This window comes from Neltuma alba, unplaced genomic scaffold (assembly GCF_004799145.2).
Source record: "Neltuma alba isolate B1F8T4 unplaced genomic scaffold, ASM479914v2 tig00001883_pilon, whole genome shotgun sequence".
NCBI lineage: Eukaryota > Viridiplantae > Streptophyta > Magnoliopsida > Fabales > Fabaceae > Neltuma > Neltuma alba.
Genome location: NW_021632654.1, coordinates 223,425 through 243,228, shown reverse-complemented (window position 1 = coordinate 243,228; position 19,804 = coordinate 223,425).

Here is a 19,804-nt window from a genome sequence, read left to right as displayed (position 1 = left end):
TGTTTTCCACACACATTTTCTCTCACCTCTTTTTATGCAGGAAAAAATTATATCTTCTCTGACACATACTTCCTCTTGTGCTTTTTATAAGCTTTAAATTTAAAGAGAGATATCATTTTATAAGATTCAATTTGAATTTATCTCAGCATTTAATGTATTTCTTTTAATTTTGTCCTTAATTATTTATGTTCTTTCTTTTTCCACACACTCTCTCATTAAATTTCTCCATGCGTTCTTTTTTATCTTTTTTTTTAATGCATTACAATTTTTAAGAGCATATTTAGAAAAAAGAAATATGCTTTAAGAGGCGATCTCTTCATGGGATCTTCATTCGTTTAAGTGGATGAAAGTGATTAGGTTTTATCCCACAGTTGAGGGTGACCATTAAATAGTCTCTTCCACAATTTTTTGTTTTGTTTGCCAACGCCTTCCATAATTTTATTAATGAATGTTGGAATAAACGATTTAAACTTCTTTTAATATCAGACAATAGATGTAATATTCTCTGTGATTTTTTATAAGACATTTTCAACATTATTACTAGCACGATGGATAAGTTTAAAATTGATTAACTTTCTCCAAAAATAAAGTAAGCTTCCAATTTTGCCCTCATTTAACCTCATATGATATAACTTCGGCAAAATGAATTAACATTAAAATAAGGGCAATATAGAAAAGTTGTAATAAATATCCCATGTGATACCTTATGAAAAATGACCCAAAAAAAAGTCTTCTCTAAACCCCTTAAAAAAAAGGATTGGAGGAAGTAATTGCTAGATCTTAGCCTCTCGTGTATATTGTATGCATTAGAAAAAAAGGCTCTTGATCATATTCAAACTTAACCTATATCCATTGAAATAGCCTCAAGTGGTTCCTATTTCCTATTCTAAAACTTGTTCTTAAAAATAATTTTATAAAATTGTTTTAAGAATTAAAAAACAAAAAACAAAAACAAACAGGTCCTAAATTGCGCATATTTATTGTTCAATCCGTCCACACATATAACAATTAAAAATTGGTCAATGCTCCACAATTAAAAAAAAAATATATTTTAGAACGACGGACATGACTTTTGTTCGAACAGTCAAGTCTCTCATAATGCTATTAAGATCAAGGATAATTTTTTTTTAACAAAATATTGATTTTTATTTCTCTATCAAAATAAAGTAATTTGTTGGAAAAAAAATCAAAATAGTATAATTTTTCATTAAAATTTTGGACTATTGTAACCAGCTGGACACAATAATGTTTTTATTCGGTAATTTACAATAATTCCCCGACATGTAAACGATGGACTTCATATTTCATGCGACTTTTGTTCGCACAGTCAATTCTCTCATGATCCTATTAAGATCAAGGATAATATATATATATATATATTTTACAAAATATTGTTTTTTATTTCTCTATCAAGATAACGTAATTTATTGGCAAAAAAAAAATCAAAATAGCGTAATTTGTCATTAAAATTTTGGACTATTGTAATCAGCAGGACTAAAAGTAATATTTTTATTCGGTAATTTACAATTATTCCCCGACATGGAGTCCCTGGATTTATTTTTCGAATCCCCACGCTGATTACTAATTGGATAGTGCAACTTGGTCTAAATTTTTATTTCCAAAATATATCAAATTAAATTATGCTTATTTTTCGTCAGCCGTGACGTCTTCATATTGGCTTGTCGTTCGTCGTATTTATTCCATGATTTGTGGCTGCTTTTGTTCAAATCACTACTCGCTAGTAGAGATAGTACCACCGTCTCATGCATGTAATAGTGGGAAAGACTCTTCTTTCATTGTATTAGAAAAGAAAAGGGGAGATTCTTCTTCACTGTCTTCTATGCTTGTCGAAAGCGACACAATGATTGAAGTATCCGCTCATTTCTTTAGCTCTTCAGTCCTTTCTGTTCTTCTGATTTTCGCACGTCTGCTACTTGTTAGTTTTCTTGTACGTTAACAAGTTTTTAATTTTGAAAGCAAATCACAACTGGGTTTCCTACAATGTTCAAGGGTAATATAATCTGGGCTTACGTGCGAGAAGAAATTATGTGGGAATCACACATTCACAGTTTCAGTTTACAATTTCCAATTGCGTCCTGTATTTTCGTTTCTATTTCTCATTGGAAGATTGTGCCGTTTCATGTTGCAGTGACTCTTGCCCAATCAGAAAACGAAAAACAGAGCTATTTCAGCATCATTGGTTGGAAAGATGGCTTTTGAGCCGTTAATTTGGTACTGCCAGCAAGGGAAGAACTTCATCTGGGCTAATCTTGCAGACAGTGCTTTTGGGTCCTATACATCATGTGCAATGAACACTATTGTGATCTCCGTCACCAATTTGGTTCTCATTGTCCTTTGTTTATATATATCGAATATGGCTGACTATAAGCAATGCCAAAGCTTAAAGATTTTGCTTGAGCTCAAATTACTATAATTATTTTCTGGGATTGTTGGCGGGTTACTGTGCTGCTCAACTTTTACTGAGATTGGCATATGGCATTTCTGATTTCAACTTGAATGGAGAATCTGGTTTTGCTCCTTTTGAGGTGAGTACTCGTTTTCTCAAACATGTTTAGCAAAAGTGATTGTTGAGGGGTTTAGTTCATCATGTAACGCAAGTAACATATCTGATGTACATGCAAAGTGGACTTTTAAGTCACACTTTAGTTTCTGTGCCAGATAACAGGACTGATCATTGAAGCACTTACTTGGTCCTCAATGTTAATTCTTCTTGTCATGGAGACTAAGATTTATATAAAGCAATTTCGGTGGTTCGTGAGGTTTGGGGTCTTTTATGTCTTGGTGGCAAATCTTGTAATGCTTAATCTTCTTCTATCAGTGATAAATTACTGCAGCAGGTTGGCTTTTTAAGTATTTTACTTTTTAGGGCCCATACTATCTCTGCATTATTTTCTTTCATCTCTTGCAATTTCTATTTTGTGTTCAGCAACTAGATTTTTATGCATTTGTTATTTGTATCTTTTGTCATGCTTTGACATATGTAATTCATTATGTTGGACCGATCACAGATGTCGTGATATCTACATTCATGAAAAGAAAGCTCAGTTATGTTGGCATAGTAAATTATAGTGGAGTGTCAGTGTTCCTTTAGCTCACATCTTTTTATCTACTACTTTTGGATGACATTGCTCTAGAGTTTCTCTAGATGTACAAGGCTAGTCGAAAGATGTCAAACAATGAACAAGACTATGCATGGATATACACCTTGGACTTACCCAATACTAAAGCTCGTTTCAGAATATGAACTTATATTAGTATTATTGACTTGTTGGTTGAGAAATTCCTGACTTTTAGGTTTGTTTTGGTAAGTTGGTTAGGGTTAGGTTATTATTCTAAAGAACAGGGGAAAAGATATCTTACATGAATCATAGGTGCTGGAATATATTTTCTAGTACCTAATCGCATAGCATCCAATTGAGATGATCTTTTGTTGAAAAATCACAACATGCTGTGTATCATAATTCAGGAATGCAACTTTGCTATGGACTTTAGTCTTTCTTTTTTTTTCCTTCTGTCTAAATATTTCTTTATTAATGTAGATTATAGAATAATATGGAAAATAATTCTCTTGTATTTCATTGATTAGAATATGCACAAATATATACAAGTGAGAGGAGCCTTTGCATTAATGGCTCATTATGATAATATCATATCATATCAAATCCTAATCATAATTACATAATATTTACATAATATCATATCATATCTCTACACTCCCCCTCAAGTTGGAGCATAGATGTTAATCATGCCTAACTTGTCACACAGATAGTCAACACGAGTCCCATTCAGAGCCTTAGTCAAAAGGTCGCCTAATTGATCACTAGAGTGCACATATCTAGTAGAGATGAAGTTCTCTTTAACCTTGTCTCTGATAAAGTGACAATCAATCTCAATATGTTTGGTACATTCATGGAACACAAAATTAGAGGCTACATGTAAAGCAAGCCTTATTGTCACACCACAACTTTACTGGCAAAGTAGTTTTGAGGCCAACTTCCTTCAGTAACTTATATATCTAGATTATCTCACATACAGATTGTGCCATAGCCTAGCATTCTGCCTCTACGCTCGATTGGGACACCATATTTTGTTTCTTGCTTTTCAGGATACCAGGTTCTCGACCACAAAGACACAATATCCTATAGTAGACCGTCTCGTGGCCTTTGATCCACCATGATCCACATCACAGAAGCACTCAATTTATGTATGACCATGATTTTTGTATAATATCCCACGACTTAGACATCCCTTCAAATAATGTAACGCGTGCTCCAAGGCTTCCCACTGTTTGACAATTGGGGATGCCATGAACTGGCTTAGTACACTGACTGAATAAGTAATATTCAGATGAGTTACAGTGAGATAGTTTAACTTGCCCAATCATTCTCCTGTACCTCTCAGGATTCTCAAATGGTTTGCTCTTTTGAGCCTCAAGCATCTGTTTCTCATCATCAAGAGAGTTATCAAGTGGTATGCTCCCATCAGCGTTAAGGAGTGGGTTGTAAACCATAGGAAAATTAGTCGGTGCTGCTCCCAACTTTCCAGTTTCCTTCAGTAGATCAAGAACATATTTGCACTGTGTCAGTAATATGTCCTTGTTGCTTCTCATAACTTCAATACCTAGAAAGTATGTCAGAGAGCCCAGATCCTTCGTTTGAAAGTGGGAATTAAGAAAGGACTTGAGGGACGAGATGCCTGAACCATTACTGCCTGTAATCACAATGTTATCTACATACACCACCAAGAGAATCATGCCAATCGCTGTTCTTTGATAAAATACAGAATGATCGCACTTGCTTTGGCTTATGCCAAATTTCTGTACAACAGTACTGAACCGGTCAAACCATGCACGAGGACTTTGCTTCAAACCATACAAGGACCTCTTAAGGCAACATACTTTCCCACACTCCCCCTAAGCAACGAACCCAGGTGGTTGCTCCATATAGACCTCTTCATAGAGATCACCATGCAAGAAGACATTTTTAATGTCTAACTGATGTAGATCCCAATCATAAGTAGTAGCCAGAGAGATGAACAGACAAATAGATGACAGCTTAGCAACAGGAGAAAAGGTTTCAGAATAGTCAATGCCATAGGTTTGTGCATAACCTTTAGCCATAAGGCGAGCCTTAAGGCGGTCAAGTGTGCCGTCAGCCTTGGTTTTTGAAGTTAACACCCATTTACATCCAATGGCCTTTTTGCCTGCCGGTAAATCGACCCAGGTCCATGTACCAGCTCGATTAAGGGCCGCCATCTCCTCTTCCATTGCAGCATGCCAACCCAAGTGGGCCAAGGCTTCACGAATAGTTCCGGGCACAGAGATAGTATCTAGGGAGGCAACAACGGAACTGGACACCAGAGACAAGTGGTCATAGGAAACAAAAGATGAAATAGGATGGGCACAAGTACGTTTACCTTTGTGAAGGGCACTAGGTAGATCAAGAGAGGCATCCGGGTATGGAACAAGAGGTGTCTCAGGATTAGGGTCAGAACGAGGCTCAGTGTTGCTCAACTCAATTTTCCAACATTTTTCATGTATTTTCTAAGGGGTATTTTATAGAGAAAATGAGCTGCTCCTCCTCCCTCCTAATTTGGCTGAATTAGGACAGCTCAATGGGGGTTATGTGGCAGCCATCAAGTGTGGGAATTGATCATATTTGAACATGTGGCCTTACGCTAGATTTTTCCAAACATTTTTTTCTTGATTTTCACTTTTTATTTAATAAAAATGGTGGAATCTAGAAAGTGCACGAATTTATGCCTTTAATTGGTCCATTGTGGGTCTCACAAATGGTTTGGGCTGGCCCACAAACCAAATTACTATCTCAAACCAATTAGAAACTTTATCGGTTACTATTCACTAGTAACCTTCCATAATTTTTTCAGACCTCCAAAAATTTATTTCTCTCCATGATAATTCACCTTTTAATATTATAATATGATCTGAAAAGTTTTAGAATTTTTTGCCACCTCTAGGTATTTATTTTGAATTTTTTCTGATTAGGCCTTTATTAGCGTTACTGTGGGAAAATAATTTCCTAAAATTAATTCCTAATTTTTCGAGCCATAAAACCAATTTTATAAATTCAACTAAATATTTAGTTGAACTTTCCATCAATCTTCCAAATTTATTAAGGCCTCTAACTAATTAAAATAATTATTTTCCTTTGATTTTTTAATATTTTCCTGAAAAACCTCTGTTTACAGGAAATTCCGTAATAATTCATTTTCACCAAAATTCCACCTTTCAGCCCTCAATTGAATTTTCAAAACCTCTACTCTACACTTTTCCCATTTTTCAGGGATTTTTTTTGAATTTTTCTCAAATTTTCCTGTTTTGCCCTTCCTAGATTGATGATTATGAAAATGACAGTCCGGACCTTTTCGAGGTTTCATATCAAAAGTTATTCATCTCCCCGTCTAGTTCCTATATTAACCCTCATCTCAATTTTTAATCCTTTACTGCCAGATGAAAATTTTTGGGATTTGACAATTCCTCCTCTCTTTAAATAAATTTCATCCTCGAAATTTAAAAACATATCTTAATGAAACAATTCTGGGTATCTGGCCTTCATGTCATCCTCGTTTTCCCATGTAGCTTCCTCTTGAGTTAGATCCCTCCAGATGACTTTGACCATCGAAATAGTCTTACTTCGTAGTTGTTTAATCTGCCGATCTATCACTTTCACCGGTTGCACTTCAAAAGTGAGATTATCTCGCAGCTCAATGTCCTCGTATTTCAAAACATGCGAGGGATCTAGCTGATATTTCTTTAACTGAGAAACTTGGAAGATTAGGGGGTAGGGCTAATCTGTAAGCCACCGGGCCAACTCTTACAAGATTTGGAAGGGTCCAATATACTTCAGTGTCAATTTACGGGCTTTGATCGATCTTCCTATACTTGTAGTTAGAGAAACTTTCAGGAAAACATGATCTCCAACTTTGAACTCCAAAGGCCTTCTCCATACGTCGGCGTAACTCTTCTGTCTACTTTGCGCTATAAGCAGCCTCTGTCAAATCATCTTAATATGTTGTGAGGTTTGTTCTACCAAATTGGGACCAAATATCTTCCTTTCACCCAATTCAATCCAACACAACAGGGATCTACATTTCCTCCCATACAATGCTTCATAAGGAGTTATTTGAATACTGGAATGATAACTGTTATTATAGGCGAACTTTGCCAGTAGCAAGTATTCGTCCCAGTTCCCTTTGAAATCTAGGACACAAGCTCTTAGCATATCCTCTAACATTTGAATAGTACGTTATGTTTTCCCATCAGTGTGAAGATGATAGGATGTACTAAAACTCAACTTAGTGTCCATAGCTTCCTGTAATGCTCTCCAAAATCTAGAGAGAAATCTCAGGTCCCTATTAGAAATAATCGTTTCGGGTGTCCCATGCAACCTCACTATTTCTTAGATATATATCTGTGCTAGTTTCTCCGGTTGATATTCTTTCTTGATAGCTGAGAAATAAGTTGACTTCATCAGGCGATCTACAATCACCCATATCGCATCGTGACCTGATGGTATATGAGGTAATCCCATCACAAAATCCATGGAAATGCTTTCCCATTTCCATTCTGGAATACTCAAGGGTTGTAAGGATCCTATCGGCTTTTGGTGTTCTGTCTTTACCTTCTGACAAGTGAGGCACCTCAACACGTAGTCCGTTACATCTCTCTTCATACTAGTCCACTAGAATGATTCTTTAAGATCTCGATACATCTTGGTCATGCTTGGATGTATGGTGTACCAACTCTTGTGTGCCTCTTTCAGAATTTGCCCCTTAATCTCTGAGTCGGGGGAATATAAGTTCTTTCCTTATATTTCAGGATCCCTTCCTGAGTTATCTCAAAGTCCCTCGTCTCATTTCTTAGCACTTTGGCTTTCAATATGTCGGCCAGTTGATCTCTCTGTTGGGCCTTCTTGATCTATTCAATGATTTGCATTTCTACTTTTATAATACTACTCTGGTCCACCATCAGTTTTATCTGGCCTGTGAGATCCCAATCTCAAATATTCTCGATCAACTCTTGTTCTTTTATCATTAACAGTGCCACCTGCACTGTTTTCCAGCTTAACACATCTACTACCATATTCACTTTTCCCGGACGGTATTTGATTTGATAGTCATAATCCTTGAGTAATTCCATCTATCTCCTTTGTCTCATGTTGAGTTCTTTCTGGTCTTACAGGTACTTGAGGATTTTATGATCACAATACAATTCAATAGTTGCCCCATACAGGTAATGCTTCCTGATCTTCAAGGCATAAACTATCACTGCCAGCTCAAGATCATGAGTGGGATATTTCTCCTCAAGGGTTTTCGATTGTCGTGAGGCATAAGCAACCAATTGACCCTGCTGCATCAGTACACATCCCAATCCTTGCTTCTGTATACACCACATATGGCAACGTAGGATCAGGGATTATTAACACAGGAGTTGAGGTCAGCTTCTGTTTCAATTCCTAGAAGCTTGCCTCACACTTTGCATCGTAATTAAACGGTTGATTCTTCTAGGTGAGCCTGGTTAGCGGTAGGGTAATTCTAGAGAAATCCTGTATAAACCTTTGATAGTACCCTGCTAGACCCAGAAAGCTTCTCACCTCAGTTACTGTCTTGGGTTGCTCCTAATTTAACACGGCCTCTACCTTACTTGGGTCCACGGCCACTCTATCTCGGGTTATCACATAGCCTAAGAATTTCACTTCATTTAGCCAAAATTTGCACTTACTCAACTTGGCATACAATTGCTTTTCCCGCAATATACCCAATACAATTTGCAGATGCTATTTGTGTTCCTATGGTGACTTAGAATACACTAGGATGTCATCAATAAATACTACTACAAAATGATCCAAATAGGGCCGGAAGATCCTATTCATGTAATTCATGAATATAGCAGGTGCATTCGTCAAACCAAACGGCATCACTAGGAATTCATCACTAGGAATATCTTCTGCTTTAATCATCAATTGATGGTACTTGGATCTCAAGTCAATCTTTGAGAATATAGTGGCTCCTGCCAACTAATCTAACAAATCATCAATTCTCGGTAACGGGTATTTATTATTAATTGTCACTTGTTCAGCTCACGGTAGTCTATACACAACCTCAAACTACTGTCTTTCTTCTTCACAAACAGTACCGATGAACCCTATAACGATACACTGGGGCATATGAACCCTTTTTCTAACAGCTCCTCCAATTGCTTTTTCAATTCCACAATTTCGTTTGGGGCCATTTGATACAAAGCTTTTGAGATTGGATTTATTCTAGGCACCAGGTCAATAGCAAACTCAATTTCTCTTTTTGGAGGTAGTTTGCTGATTTTTGTTGGAAATACTTCAAGGAATTCCTGGACAATCGAGATATCAGCAGTTCCTTCCTCCATTTCTGCCTTCACCAAGAAAAATACCATGTATGCCTGGCAACCCTGCCTCAACCATTTATTCGCTCGAGCTGCCGAAATCACGTTCAACTTTGCTTCTGCTATCAAGATCAATGTTTTGTTTTTACAGTCAAGGAGAACATTTTGGGAAGACAACCAATTCAAACCAAGGATAACATCAATGTCATAGAAAGGCATGTGTATCAGGTCTAACATAATGCAACAGTAGGCATACCAAACAATGCGGTTTAAACAAACTGTAGAAGTTAAAATTTTCATTCCCATGGGAGTGAAAACACACAAATCATACAACAATGTATCAACAGTAAGACATAAGTGCCTAGCATAATCACATGATATAAACAAGTGGCTGGGTACCCGAGTCAAACAAAGCATCCACAAGGTAGCCATTCACAGTAACTGTACCTTGGATCATCTCAGGCAACTTACGAGCCACTTCTTGACTAAGAGCGAACACCCCGCCCTGTGCCTGAGGTATTCTCGTACTGTCGGTACCTTGCCATCACTCCCTAGCAAAGTGTCCAGGTCATCCACACCTGAAGCACGCGCTCTGACCTATTGTGCACGACATGTCTCCGTGATTACAGCCACATCGCTCGCATTCCCTTCCTTGGCGAGCATTCTCTGCTCCCTAGCAGACATTCTCTATGCCTCCTCGTTAGGCTTCTTGCCTCGACTTCCTGTTCCAATTAAATCTCCTTTTCTTCCGGCTACTATAGAAAGAAGTGCCTTCCTAACCTGCTCTTGGCTTTGGCTTCTCGACTCGTGGGGTTGCTCTAACTGGTTTAGCATGATTCTGGCTATTCTCAATGATACGACAGACTTCCACTGCCTTGTTGAAAACTTCCAGTTGTCTCGAGGCTACCTTCTCTCTCAACTTAGGCTTCAGCCCCCTGATCATTTTCTCCGTAAACTAGCGTTCATCATTCATGTGTTAGAGATGAGTGGAGTATCTAGACAACTTGATATACCTCGTCCGATATTCATTAAAGGGTTCATTTACTACTCATCTTATAGTTAGGAACTCTGTTTCTTTCTCATCCCTCACAGATTGAGAAAAATATTTCAAGAAGAATTGGTCCTTGAACACCTCCTAGTTGATTGGGGTGTTGTTGGACTGAAGAACCAACTCGGTGTTCTTCCACCATCTATCTGCCTCCCCTTCTAGCTTGTATATTGCCATCTGAGCCTTCCTCTCAGACAAACACTCCAGGATGTTAAAAATCTTTTCTAGCCGAGTTATCCAATTCTCAACTACTTGGACATCGAAAGTTCCCTTAAAAGTAAGAGGGTTGTGGTTTGTAAACTTCACAATCCACTGCTCCAGTGTTATTAGGTTCTACAGCAAGTTGAGGTCTCACAGGAGCAGGTTCTTGTGGTTACTGTGGTGATATGGGCTGGCCTGTCCCGAGTATACCTTGCCCGGGTTGCTGCAACCATGCTAGTACTGTTGCTACTGCCATAGCTATAGCAGCATCCCTCTCTTGTTCCTACCTAACTTATATGGCTTATATCTCAGCCATATTCCTTTGTTGTTCCTTTAATCTTTCCATTATCCATTCAATCAAATCAACAGGGGGTCTTGACGACTCTCTCCTTGTACTGGGTCTCCTACCTCTTGATCCTCGTCTTTCTCTTACCATTTTATTATTTTCGTCTCAACTACAAGAGGAACAAAATCATTAATTTACATAAACACTATTTGTATTACTTTTTCAGTATATATACATAGCACAGTTAACAAAAAGTATGGTCATAGCCCACCATAAACAGTATAATATATAGTCATCCTACATTTACAACCCAGCAGAGGAAGAGGGAAACAAAGTAACAACAAAAAGTTCTAAATCGTCTAGTAGCTGATCAAAGTTACTAGGCATAGAGGGTCTGCAGAGCTGCTGGATCTGAGTCAGCCAAACTCAGGTAGTAGTAACGTATCTAGTAATACCTGGCACCACAAAGCATCATCTACAAATTGACCCTCTTTGACTACTTTATTATGTAGTAACCTCAAGTAGTAGAAGTAGTCCTGGTAGACCATAACATACTAATTTTGGGTCGGATCTATATGTCTACTGAGCTCAATAAACTCCTAGAAGAGGCTGTTATAATCTTTAAATTCCTTCCTTACTAATAGAGGTCTCTTCTTGATTGGTAGACCACTGGCTTTAAGCTGTTTCGGCCTCACCATCCTAATGGGTACTACCTTGGTGGCACTAGGACTTGCCTCATCAGGATGTGATTGAAGTCTCATGGTACTCTGAGCATCCCCTTTCTCTAACCTGATCAGGTCATTAGAGTTCTCTTTCGAAATTATTTCCTCTATCTACTAGAAAGGTTGATAATATCCGGGTGGTGGAGTCAGGTCATCAGGGTCAGAAATATGTGGATAGTACCTGTTTGGGTATGGCTCCCCCGGCATCCTCTGGTTTACTGTTTCCCCAGACTCATCACTATGGCAGGCCATGGCTTATCTTGCACTCAACTCAATCTATAACATACCATTCTACCCAGATATAATCCAACTAGAAGCATTCAATTAACGATCAAACAAACAGTTCACAATCAATTAACAATATTCAATCATTGTGCACAATACATAACAGTCAGTACAATGCACATAAACAGAGCCAAAACCTTTGCTCTGATACCAAAAAGTGTCACACCTCTCTTTATATCCCATTATATGTTAATTGAAACTATTATAAGTCGTTTCATGATATTTTCGGATGAGAAATTTTAAATTCAGGATTTTACTGTTTATCTAGTCCGTACACTGTTCATCCGAAAATGGGCCAACTTTGAAAAGTCACAACTCTAAATTTAATGAATTACCACTTGTTTTAAAGCTAAAAATGAGATCTATTTGCTTGTAAAATTTCATGTCCAAACTCCGACAATTGCTCATTATTTTATGTGCCATAAGTTTGGCACTTTTTAGGGAATTTCTATCTCTGAACTTCCATTTTCTTGATTTATTTCTTCTTTTTCCTTCATCCACATTCTTTCCACAATGCATCAAGCATAATTCCAACATTGGAATATGGAATGACCATATAAATTACATTGTAATATCATCTATAACTTGTTACAAAATCTATGTAACGTTCATTATATATTGTAAAAGTTTCCAACATGGCACAACATCCACAAAACCCATTCATTCCAAGGCCAAATCCTTCCCTTGATCCATACTTGGTCCACGTCCTAATTAGTGCATAAAATCATATAGGAGGAATAAGATTTCAAGGAAATCTCAGTAGCATATGAGTTATAATTATCATGTAAATCCATGCAAGTTTAGTTGTGACATGTTCATACAATCCAAATCATTTCCAACTCATAGGAATTCATACCACATATCATGCAAGGAGAGGAAGATCATATTATCCACATTGACATACCACAAATACCACAAAGCATTTGGCCAAAGCATAATCAACATTAATCAAACAATCAAGTTCACCACAAAGTTTCCCCAATCCAAGCAACAACAATCACAATAAACAAGCAAGATAAACAATCAAATTATAATTTAAAGCTACCATTGTAAAGCTTGTCCAAGGAGCAGTGCTTCTCCTTAATTCCTCCTCTTAATGCCTATTAAACCAAGCATAAACATGGGCCATATTAATCACAAAACAACTTGGTTTCAATACTTTAATATTAACTTAACAATTTCTCCCTTTTTTCTTTGATTTTTAACAAATTGATTCCTTCTTTAGAATCAATCATCTCATGACCCAATCCTACACAATTTTTCATAAGGAATCCAATGGTGCAATCAGATTTTTAAAATTCAAACTCTTCCCCCATGAACAGTGACTGGCCGAATAGGGGGTATTTATTTCCAAAAATTCTATTTTTGATTCCAATGATTTTAAACACTTTCCAACAACATATCCCTACAAAAAACATGTTTTAAAGCCATTGGAATCATCAAATCAAGCAAAATCAATCAGCTCTTGCATGAACAGTGGCCAAAATTCTCCCCTTAAACCCTAACCTTGATTTTATCCAAAAATCAATCCATACATCACTTAATCTTGCTTATTCCACTTGATTATTAAGGTTTCTATCGTTTTCTAAGCATCATACATCCAACCGAAATTTTGACAGAATTACCAGCATTTTCCCAATATTTTTCCAAGCCAAAATCTTAATCCAATCAATGTAAAACTTAGGGATATTAATGCTTAGACATACCTTAGTGTTTCCTTGAAGTAGGTTGGATGATTCCTTGCCTAAAACACCTCAAAATTTTTCATGCAAGGGTGCTAGATGAACGGTGACAGAGTTTTCCCTTCTTTTTCCCAATTTTTCAACATTTTTCATGTATTTTCTAAGGGGTATTTATAGAGAAAATGAGTTGCTCCTCCTCCCTCTTGATTTGGCCAAATTGGGACAGCTCAATGGGGTTATATTGCAGCCATCAAGTGTAGGATTGATCAGATTTGAACATGTGGCCTTGCACTAGATTTTTCCAAACATTTTCTCTTGATTTTCACTTCTTATTTAATAAAAATGATGGAATCTAAAAAGTACACGAATTTGGGCCTTTAATGGGTCCATTATGGGCACCACAAATGGTTTGGACTGGGCCAAAAAGATGGCTGATAGTGCTTAAAGCACTCAATTAAACTAGATCCCAATTAATTTGTAGTTTAGGATCGATCTAGGTCATTACTTCCAAGGAACAAGTTATGGGTTTCTTTAAGTAAAAATTTAGGTGATAAAAAAATTGCAATAAATTAGACTTAAACTAAAATGCAAAATTCTAATTCTAAATGCAAGAAGCAAATGTCTTAAAATCTATATAAAAATTAAATTAACTTAAATGAATGCAGTGCAATATTTGGGGGGATTTTTTTTAGAAGGAAAATAAAAATGATGAATAAAGAAAATTAACTAGAAAGCAAAGAAAATTAACAAGTAAAAATTAAGAAGTTTCTCTTCAGGTAAGGTAGAGAAGACAACTTAGGATTTGCATGGATTTAACATTCATAACCTTAATCAGTTAATTAGACCAAAGAGAAGTGATAAGAGACTGGAATTAATAAACTTAATTACCTACTTGAAACAAAGGGAACCCTCAATCTCAAAAACCCTTAAACTATTAGAGACCTCATAACAGTATAAGGTTGGTCAATTAAGCTTATTAAAACCAATGAAAATAACTCAAATTAATTCTGGAAATTATATTTGAAATCATCCAATTAAACAACTAGACAATTAACCAACTTAATTAAACCACTAAGAGGTAAAAGAACCCAAATTTTGCAATTCAAACCATATTGATAATTAAACTAATAATGAAAACTCAATTATAAATTCAATTAACAATGCAAAAGTTCATAAACGTAAATTCCAGTAAATGTCTCAACACAAGTAAAATCCAAATAAATTATTTAAAACTAAGTAATCTCAAGTCCTTGAATTAAAAAAGATAAATGGAACATCACTCTCTTATGGTCTTCAAGTGCTAGCCCAAGGCTCAAGTCTCCTCTATACTCCTCTCAAGTTGCCTCCCTAACAAGCTTAAGCTGCCACCAACATATCTCCTTCTCCAAGGTTGTTAAATGCCATAGCCATGAATTGATTGAAAGTGATGGTGAGGAGTTGTGCATGTAGTGAGAAAGGAGAGGAACTGATTGAAATTGTTGGGTGACTATGGAATGGAATCAATAAAAATATGAGAAAGGGCGTGAGGCTTTTGTATATGTGGAGTCATGATGGTGAGGGATGGTATATGGTGAATATAGGATGAGGGAAAAAGGAAATTTTCTTGGATCCAAAACTCAAGCCTATTAGTAATTAATTGACCTACTGGATATCAATCATTGGATTGTGCTTAGATTCTAAGAAACAATCTTGCACCATTAGATTTCTTATGTACTCTTCCTTGACCTACAGGAATTTAAGTACATCCATTGATGTAGTTTATATCCAAATATAATCAAAAATTAAATATCAGATATGCACAAAAATTAGGCAAGAAATTGCAAAAATTTTTAAAAGTAATCTTTCTAAAAATATGAGACTTGTTGCCAAAGAAATAGAAAAAATTAATTCCAAATCAAAAATAGGAAATCACAAAATATTTATATTTTTAATCCAAAATCTCAATTTTTATGCAAAATCCAAAAATCAACCAATTAATCCAATAATGCATAAAAATCCAATTAAGGTCAAAATTATCATTTAAATCCTAAATTAATGTGGGATAAAATGTATAAAAATTAGGCTATATCAATTCCCCCACACTTAGCCTTTGCACTCTCAGGCAAAACAAATGAAGACCAAAGAACAGTAAGAAAAACAAAAGAAAGTCAAACGAAAGTAAATATTCCAATTACAAGCAAAAAGCAAGTCAAAGTAATCAAAATCTCTCTTATCCAAGTAATCTTCTTATGAATCAAGAAAACAAACATCATGGCAATTTACTTGACAAAGGGGAATATAAGTCAGAAATCCCTCACCAAGGTTAATGTTTATGTCACTCATCACTCAAAAGTGTATCAGCTTGTGTTTGCACTCAAAACCATCCTATCCAATCTTCTTTCCATAGGCTTGACAGAATCTAAATTTTTCACCATTAGTAAAGCAATTACAAGCATAAATCAAAAGGACTTTTATCAGGATGTAATGGGGTAAGGTAAAGAAAAAAGGATAGAGTGTTTGGGAAAACGAAGATGAACATCTTAGGAAATGAAGAGAATCAATTAAAAAATATAATGAAATGCAAGAAACTAAATTAAACTTGGATTGGGTCATTCCTCTTCTTCTTCTTCTTCTTTTTACTTCCTTTTTTTCAAGCACTTGTTTTTTTTTAACTTTCTTAGGCCGTTTTGTACATGCTCTTTTGATGCAACCCTTTATATTGGTGATAAAAAAGGATCAGTTACTCAAGCATGGATAACTCCTTGGCACCAAGATGCTATTAGCACGCTCATAGCTCTTACTAGCCGTTTGACACGAAGATCAACATTGGTGATAAAGATCCTCGATTACTAAGCACAGCTTAAACTAGAGGAGCATAACTTATTACATATTTTTCTTTTCTTTTTTTCAAATTAACCCAAACCATAACTCCAAATTTGTTCTTCCATTCCAAGCACATAAAATATAACACTCTTCAACTCCTAAGACATTCAAAGGGGTAGTTTTTTTTTTTTTTGGGTTGAGGAAGGAAGGGAAAAAAAAGGCTCAAAGAGGGTTAAGCAAATGATAAATGTATGAAAAGGGTAGGTTTTTGTCTTGTCTGGCTAGAAAAATTGAAATGAATGCCTTTATCATCTTTATGACTACAAATGCACAACCCTGGTCTCAAACAAGATTTAAGTCAAGTTCTAGATCAAGGAAAGAGATAGGGGTAGACACACATGAAAAGAAGAAATGCATTAGGCTTAAAACCTCACTAGGCACATGATTACTAGCTTAAATTCACCTAAATCAAATCCACTACCACTTAGTTCATCAACTCAAGACATGATCAATCACTTTTCAAGTCAGCATCATACTTGAATCACTTCAAACTTGCAATCTTCACATTCAAAATAAAACCAAAAAAAATATTTTTTTGGTTTTTTTTTAAGAGGACACTAAAACAAAAGTAAAAACACACCCAAAAAAAAACTACAAGAATGAAATCCCTCCCCCACACTTAAATAATGCTTTGTACTCAATGCATAACACATAGGCCAAATCACAAAAATAATTAGTATCCAGCACAACCCAGCTCAATAATATGACAATGTAAAGCAAAAAGAGTGAAGAGAAGGAATACAACTGGGGCTACATGGCGTCTCGTAGTGTGATGACCTTTATATCTTGGGTAGAGAATCCCTTGTAGTAGGGCTTCAAGAGATGACCATTGATTGTGAAGCAGCTTCCAATTGGCTCTCTCTTAATCTCTACAACTCCATAGGGAAAACCTTAGTGATAAGGAAAGGTCCCTCCGATCTAGAACAGAGCTTAACAGGTATGAGTTTAAGTCTAGAGACATAAAGTAGAACTTTTTAGCCCACGTGAAACTCCCTTCTCAAGATGACCTTGTCATGGATAGCCTTGGTCTTTTCCTTGTAGATTTGAGTGTTCTCATAGGCTTCTCTCCTAAGCTCTTCAAGTTCTTGTAATTGTAACTTTCTTTCAGCACCAGCACTAGCAAGATCAAGGCTACAGCTTTTAATAGCCCAATATGCTTTGTGCTCCACTTCTACTGGCAAATGACAAGCTTTACCAAATACAATCCGATATGGAGACATGCTAATCAGGTTTTTATATGCTGTACGATATGCCTAGAGTGCATCATCCAACCTATTGCTCCAATCCTTTTTGTTAGGTTGCACTGTCTTTTCAATAATGAGCTTAATTTCTCTGTTTGAGAGTTCTGCTTGACCGTTTGTTTGAGGGTGGTATGGAGTAGCCACCTTATGCATCACACCATACTTGCTAAGTAAGCTTTGCATACTTCGGTTGCAAAAATGAGTACCTTGATCGCTAATGATAGCTCTTGGGATTCTGAACTTGCAGAAAATATGAGACCTGACAAAAGAAACCACTACAGAAGAGTCATTAGTATGAGCAGGGACTGCCTCAACCCACTTAGAGACATAATCCACAGCAAGTAAAATGCAAACATAACCAAAAAAAAGTACAAAAAGGTCCCATGAAATCAATACTCCAAACATCAAAAACTTCACAGAACAACAGAGGTTGTTGAGGTATCTCATGCTTTCTAGAGATATTGCCAACAAATTGGCACCTAGAACACTTCTTACAAAACTCGTGGGCATCATGGAATAGAATAGGCCAGAATAACCCACTTTATAAAACCTTCCTACCAGTATGCTTAGCACTAAAGTGCCCTCTACAAGCAAGAGTGTGATAAAATGTCAATACAAATTCAAATTCACTATCAAGAATGCATCGCCTAATAACCTGATCATTGCAAATGTGCCACAAGTAGGGATCATCCCATATATAGAATCTATCGTCACTCTTAAACTTGTTTAATTGATGCTTATTCATATCAGTTGGTAAAACAGATACCGCTAGATAATTAGCAATGTCAGCATACCACGGAATAGTCATATCAACACCATAAAGTCTATTATCAGGAAAATCATCTAAGGGTAAATAAGATGTTACCACAGGAGCCTCAATCCTACTCAAGTGATCAGCTACCGTGTTCTCTGCACCACTCTTATCACGGATCTCCACATCAAACTCCTGTATCAGCATTACCCATCTAATCAAGCAGGGTTTAGTCTGGCTTCTTAAATAAGTACTTGATAGCTGAATGATCTGTAAAGAAAGTCACTTTTATGTAGAGGATGTAAGAACAAAATTTCTCAAGCCCAAACACAATTGCAAAAAGTTCTTTCTCCGTAGTTGTGTAATTAGCCTGTGTGGCATCCAGTGTCGGTGATGCATATGCTATGATATGTTGTCGATTTTCTATTCTCTGAGCAAGAACTGCACCCAATGCATAATCAGAAGCATCACATAAGACCTCAAAGAGAAGGCTCCAATTAGGTGGCTGAATGATGGGAGGTGTAGTGAGTCGCTTTTTCAACTCGTCCCAAGCACATCTACAAGCATCATCAAAAACAAAGCCCACATCTTTCTACAATAAATGAGATAATTGTAATGCAATTCTACTAAAGTTTTGAATGAATCACTTGTAAAATCCAGCATGTCTAAGAAAAAAACGCACATCTTTCACACAATAGGGCTATGGAAGAGATGAAATAATGTCAATTTTGGTTTTGTCAACCTTAATGCCATCATGTGAAACATGTCCTAAAACAATGCCTTTCTTAACCATAAAATGGCATTTCTCAAAATTCAGCACAAGATTACATTCAATGCATCTTTCCAAAATCTTATCCAAACTAGCTAAGCATGCATCAAAAGAATTACCATAAACAATGAAATCATCCATAAATATTTCTATGCAATGCTCAAGAAAATCAGAAAATATGGAAAGCGTGCAACACTGAAAAGTACTAGGTGCATTACATAAGCCAAACGGCATACGTCTATATGCAAAGGTTCTAAATGGACATGTGAACGTGGTCTTATCTTGATCTTCAGGTGCAATAGAAATTTGAAAGTATCTAGAAAAATCATCCAAAAAGCAATAATGGGATCTACCAGCCAATCTTTCAAGCATTTGATCTATAAAGGGAAGGGGATAATGATATTTTCTAGTCACAGAATTCAACTTCCTATAATCAATACATACCCTCCGGCTATTCTGGACTCTAGTTGGAACAGGCTCACCTCCATCATTACGAAAATTATAATACCAGTCTTTTTGGAACTACCTAAACCGGGCTCACCCACTGGCTATCAGAAATA